Below are 6,863 nucleotides of genomic sequence, written 5' to 3'. Positions count from 1 at the left end.
CTTTCGAACCGGTACTCTGGTCTGGAGCGACGAGACCTTCGAGTAATTGAGGAGCGATTCCACATCTACTCCAAGGAAAACAGCGTCCGGAAACTCCTGTGCAAATTTTAGAGTGATCCAACGGTCGGATCAAAAGTTACGGTCATTTCGAACCGGTACTCTAGTCAGGAGCGACGAGACCTCCGGGACACCGAGGAGAGATTCCACTTCTACTCCAAGGAAAACAGCGTCCGGAAACTCCTGTGGAAATTTTAGAGTGATCCAACGGTCGGATCAAAAGTTATGGTCGTTTCGAACCGGTACTCTTGTCTGGAGCGACGAGACCTCCGGGACACCGAGGAGAGATTCCACTTCTACTCCAAGGAAAACAGCGTCCGGAAACTCCTGTGAAAATTTTAGAGTTATCCAACGGTCGGATCAAAAGTTATGGCCCTTTCGAACCGGTACTCTGGTCTGGAGCGACGAGACCTCCAGGACACCGCGGAGAGATTCCACTTCTACTCCAAAGAAAACAGCGTCTGGAAACTCCTGTGAAAGTTTTAGAGTTATCCAACGGTCGGATCAAAAGTTATGGCCCTTTCGAACCGGTACTCTGGTCTGGAGCGACGAGACCTCCGGGACACCGAGGAGAGATTCCACATCTACTCCAAGGAAAACAGCGTCCGGATACTCCTGTGGAAATTTTAGAGTGATCCAACAGTCGGATCAAAAGTTATAGCCTTTTCGAAGCGGTACTCTGGTCGGGAGCGACGAGACCTCCGGGTCATCGAGGAGCGATTCCACATCTACTCCAAGGAAAACAGCGTCCGGAAACTCCTGTGCAAATTTTAGAGTGATCCAACGGTCGGATCAAAAGTTATGGTCGTTTCGAACCGGTACTCTAGTCAGGAGCGACGAGACCTCCGGGACATCGAGGAGAGATTCCACTTCTACTCCAAGGAAAACAGCGTCCGGAAACTCCTGTGGAAATTTTAGAGTGATCAACGGTCGGATCAAAAGTTATGGTCGTTTCGAACCGGTACTCTTGTCTGGAGCGACGAGACCTCCGGGACACCGAGGAGAGATTCCATTTCTACTCCAAGGAAAACAGCGTCCGGAAACTCCTGTGAAAATTTTAGAGTTATCCAACGGTCGGATCAAAAGTTATGGCCCTTTCGAACCGGTACTCTGGTCTGGAGCGACGACACCTCCAGGACACCGAGGAGAGATTCCACTTCTACTCCAAAGAAAACAGCGTCTGGAAACTCCTATGAAAGTTTTAGAGTTATCCAACGGTTGGATCAAAAGTTATGGCCCTTTCGAACTGGTACTGTGGTCGGGAGCGACGAGACCTCCGGGTCATCGAGGAGCAATTCCACATCTACTCTAAGGAAAACAGCGTCCGGAAACTCCTGTGCAAATTTTAGAGTGATCCAACGGTCGGATCAAAAGTTACGGTCGTTTCGAACCGGTACTCTAGTCAGGAGCGACGAGACCTCCGGGACACCGAGGAGAGATTCCACTTCTACTCCAAGGAAAACAGCGTCCGGAAACACCTGTGAAAATTTTAGAGTTATCCAACGGTCGGATCAAAAGTTATGGCCCTTTCGAACCGGTACTCTGGTCAAGAGCGATGAGACCTCCGGGTCATCGAGGAGCAATTCCACATCTACTCCAAGGAAAACAGCGTCCGGAAACTCGTGTGCAAATTTTAGAGTGATCCAATGGTCGGATCAAAAGTTATGGCCCTTTTGAACCCGTACTCTGCTCTGGAGCGACGAGACCTCCGGGACACCGAGGAGAGATTCCACTTCAACTCCAAGGAAAACAGCGTCCGGAAACTCCTGTGCAAATTTTAAAGTGATCCAACAGTCGGATCAAAAGTTATGGCCCTTTCGAACCTGTACTCTGGTCTGGAGCGACGAGACCTCCGGGACAACGAGGAGAGATTCCACTTCTACTCCAAGGAAAACAGCGTCCGGAAACTCCTGTGGAAATTTTAGAGTGATCCAACGGTCGGATCAAAAGTTATGGTCGTTTCGAACCGGTACTCTTGTCTGGAGCGACGAGACCTCCGGGACACCGAGGAGAGATTCCACTTCTACTCCAAGGAAAATAGCGTCCGGAAACTCCTGTGAAAATTTTAGAGTTATCCAACGGTCGGATCAAAAGTTATGGCCCTTTCGAACCGGTACTCTGGTCTGGAGCGACGAGACCTCCAGGACACCGCGGAGAGATTCCACTTCTACTCCAAAGAAAACAGCGCCTGGAAACTCCTGTGAAAGTTTTAGAGTTATCCAACGGTCGGATCAAAAGTTATGGCCCTTTCGAACCGGTACTCTGGTCTGGAGCGACGAGACCTCCGGGACACCGAGGAGAGATTCCACATCTACTCCAAGGAAAACAGCGTCCGGAAACTCCTGTGAAAATTTTAAAGTGATCCAACGGTCGGATCCAAAGTTATGGCCCTTTCAAAGCGGTACTCTGGTCGGGAGCGACGAGACCTCCGGGACACCGAGGGGCGATACTCCTGTGGAAATTTTAGAGTGATCCAACAGTCGGATCAAAAGTTATAGCCTTTTCAAAGCGGTACTCTGGTCGGGAGCGACGAGACCTCCGGGTCATCGAGGAGCGATTCCACATCTACTCCAAGGAAAACAGCGTACGGAAACTACTGTGAAAATTTTAGAGTTATCCAACGGTCGGATCAAAAGTTATGGCCCTTTCGAACCGGTACTCTGGTCTGGAGCGACGAGACCTCCGGGACACCGAGGAGAGATTCCACATCTACTCCAAGCACAACAGCGTCCGGAAACTCCTGTGAAAATTTTAGAGTGATCCAACGGTCGGATCCAAAGTTATGGCCCGTTCGAAGCGGTACTCTGGTCGGGAGCGACGAGACCTCCGGGACACCGAGGAGCGATACTCCTTTGGAAATTTTAGAGTGATCCAACAGTCGGATCAAAAGTTATGGTCGTTTCGAACCGGTAATCTTGTCTGGAGCGACGAGACCTTCGGGTCATCGAGGAGCGATTCCACATCTACTCCAAGGAAAACAGCGTCCGGAAACTCCTGTGCAAATTTTAGAGTGATCCAACGGTCGGATCAAAAGTTATGGCCCTTTCGAACCGGTACTCTTGTCTGGAGCGACGAGACCTCCGGGACAACGAGGAGAGATTCCACTTCTACTCCAAGGAAAACAGCGTCCGGAAACTCCTGTGAAAATTTTAGAGTTATCCAACGGTCGGATCAAAAGTTATGGCCCTTTCGAACCGGTACTCTGGTTTGGAGCGACGAGACCTCCGGGACACCGAGGAGAGATTCCACATCTACTCCAAGGAAAACAGCGTCCGGAAACTCCTGTGAAAATTTTAGAGTGATCCAACGGTCGGATCCAAAGTTATGGCCCTTTCGAAGCGGTACTCTAGTCGGGAGCGACGAGACCTCCGGGACACCGAGGAGCGATTCCACATCTACTCCAAGGAAAACAGCGTCCGGAAACTCCTGTGAAAATTTTAGAGTGAGCCAACGGTCGGATCAAAAGTTATAGCCTTTTCGAAGCGGTACTCTGGTCGGGAGCGACGAGACCTCCGGGTCATCGAGGAGCGATTCCACATCTACTCCAAGGAAAACAGCGTCTGGAAACTCCTGTGAAAATTTTAGAGTGATCCAACGGTCGGATCCAAAGTTATGGCCCTTTCGAAGCGGTACTCTGGTCGGGAGCGACGAGACCTCCGGGACACCGAGGAGCGATACTCCTGTGGGAATTTTAGAGTGATCCAACAGTCGGATCAAAAGTTATGGTCGTTTCGAACCGGTACTCAAGTCAGGAGCGACGAGACCTCCGGGACACCGAGGAGAGATTCCACTTCTACTCCAAGGAAAACAGCGTCCGGAAACACCTGTGAAAATTTTAGAGTTATCCAACGGTCGGATCAAAAGTTATGGCCCTTTCGAACCGGTACTCTGGTCAAGAGCGACGAGACCTCCGGGTCATCGAGGAGCAATTCCACATCTACTCCAAGGAAAACAGCGTCCGGAAACTCCTGTGCAAATTTTAGAGTGATCCAATGGTCGGATCAAAAGTTATGGCCCTTTCGAACCGGTACTCTGGTCGGGAGCGACGAGACCTCCGGGACACCGAGGAGAGATTCCACTTCTACTCCAAGGAAAACAGCGTCCGGAAACTCCTGTGCAAATTTTAAAGTGATCCAACGGTCGGATCAAAAGTTATGGCCCTTTCGAACCTGTACTCTTGTCTGGAGCGACGAGACCTCCGGGACAACGAGGAGAGATTCCACTTCTACTCCAAGGAAAACAGCGTCCGGAAACTCCTATGAAAATTTTAGAGTGATCCAACGGTCGGATCAAAAGTTATGGCCCTTTCGAATCGGTACTCTTGTCTGGAGCGACGAGACCTCCGGGACAACGAGGAGAGATTCCACTTCTACTCCAAGGAAAACAGCGTCCGGAAACTCCTGTGAAAATTTTAGAGTTATCCAACGGTCGGATCAAAAGTTATGGCCCTTTCGAACCGGTACTCTGGTTTGGAGCGACGAGACCTCCGGGACACCGAGGAGAGATTCCACATCTACTCCAAGGAAAACAGCGTCCGGAAACTCCTGTGAAAATTTTAGAGTGATCCAACGATCGGATCCAAAGTTATGGCCCTTTCGAAGCGGTACTCTAGTCGGGAGCGACGAGACCTCCGGGACACCGAGGAGCGATTCCACATCTACTCCAAGGAAAACAGCGTCCGGAAACTCCTGTGAAAATTTTAGAGTGAGCCAACGGTCGGATCAAAAGTTATAGCCTTTTCGAAGCGGTACTCTGGTCGGGAGCGACGAGACCTCCGGGTCATCGAGGAGCGATTCCACATCTACTCCAAGGAAAACAGCGTCTGGAAACTCCTGTGAAAATTTTAGAGTGATCCAACGGTCGGATCCAAAGTTATGGCCCTTTCGAAGCGGTACTCTGGTCGGGAGCGACGAGACCTCCGGGACACCGAGGAGCGATACTCCTGTGGGAATTTTAGAGTGATCCAACAGTCGGATCAAAAGTTATGGTCGTTTCGAACCGGTACTCTAGTCAGGAGCGACGAGACCTCCGGGACACCGAGGAGAGATTCCACTTCTACTCCAAGGAAAACAGCGTCCGGAAACACCTGTGAAAATTTTAGAGTTATCCAACGGTCGGATCAAAAGTTATGGCCCTTTCGAACCGGTACTCTGGTCAAGAGCGACGAGACCTCCGGGTCATTGAGGAGCAATTCCACATCTACTCCAAGGAAAACAGCGTCCGGAAACTCCTGTGCAAATTTTAGAGTGATCCAATGGTCGGATCAAAAGTTATGGCCCTTTCGAACCGGTACTCTGGTCGGGAGCGACGAGACCTCCGGGACACCGAGGAGAGATTCCACTTCTACTCCAAGGAAAACAGCGTCCGGAAACTCCTGTGCAAATTTTAAAGTGATCCAACGGTCGGATCAAAAGTTATGGCCCTTTCGAACCTGTACTCTTGTCTGGAGCGACGAGACCTCCGGGACAACGAGGAGAGATTCCACTTCTACTCCAAGGAAAACAGCGTCCGGAAACTCCTATGAAAATTTTAGAGTGATCCAACGGTCGGATCAAAAGTTATGGCCCTTTCGAATCGGTACTCTTGTCTGGAGCGACGAGACCTCCGGGACAACGAGGAGAGATTCCACTTCTACTCCAAGGAAAACAGCGTCCGGAAACTCCTGTGAAAATTTTAGAGTTATCCAACGGTCGGATCAAAAGTTATGGCCCTTTCGAACCGGTACTCTGGTCTGGAGCGACGAGACCTCCGGGACACCGAGGAGAGATTCCACATCTACTCCAAGCACAACAGCGTCCGGAAACTCCTGTGAAAATTTTAGAGTGATCCAACGGTCGGATCCAAAGTTATGGCCCTTTCGAAGCGGTACTCTGGTCGGGAGCGACGAGACCTCCAGGACACCGTGGAGCGATACTCCTTTGGAAATTTTAGAGTGATCCAACAGTCGGATCAAAAGTTATGGTCGTTTCGAACCGGTAATCTTGTCTGGAGCGACGAGACCTTCGGGTCATCGAGGAGCGATTCCACATCTACTCCAAGGAAAACAGCATCCGGAAACTCCTGTGAAAATTTTAGAGTGATCCAACGGTCGGATCAAAAGTTATGGCCCTATCGAACCGGTACTCTGGTCGGGAGCGACGAGACCTCCGGGTCACCGAGGAGAGATTCCACCTCTGCTGCAAGGAAAATAGCGTCCGGAAACTCCTGTGAAAATTTTAGAGTGATCCAACGGTCGGATCAAAAGTTATGGCCCTTTCGAACCGGTACTCTGGTCGGGAGCGACGAGACCTCCGGGACACCGAGGAGAGATTCCACCTCTGCTCCAAGGAAAACAGCGTCCGGAAACTCCTGTGAAAATTTTCGAGGGATCCAACGGTCGGATCAAAAGTTAAGGCCCTTACGAACCGGTACTCTGGTCGGGAGCGACGAGACCTCCGGGACACCGAGGAGAGATTCCACCTCTACTGCAAGGAAAACAGCGTCCGGAAACTCCTGTGAAAATTTTAGAGTGATCCAACGGTCGGATCAAAAGTTATGGCCCTTTCGAACCGGTACTCTGGTCGGGAGCGACGAGACCTCCAGGACACCGAGGAGAGATTCCACCTCTGCTCCAAGGAAAACAGCGTCCGGAAACTCCTGTGAAAGTTTTAGAGTGATCCAACGGTCGGATCAAAAGTTAAGGCCCTTTCGAACCGGTACTCTGGTCGGGAGCGACGAGACCTCCGGGACACCGAGGAGAGATTCCACCTCTACTGCAAGGAAAACAGCGTCCGGAAACTCCTGTGAAAATTTTAGAGTGATCCAAC

The sequence above is a fragment of the Populus nigra genome, chromosome 2 (genome assembly GCF_951802175.1).
Source record: "Populus nigra chromosome 2, ddPopNigr1.1, whole genome shotgun sequence".
In the NCBI taxonomy this organism is placed as follows: domain Eukaryota; kingdom Viridiplantae; phylum Streptophyta; class Magnoliopsida; order Malpighiales; family Salicaceae; genus Populus; species Populus nigra.
The sequence above is the reverse complement of the archived record's forward strand: the minus strand, read 5'-3'. Positions refer to the sequence as shown.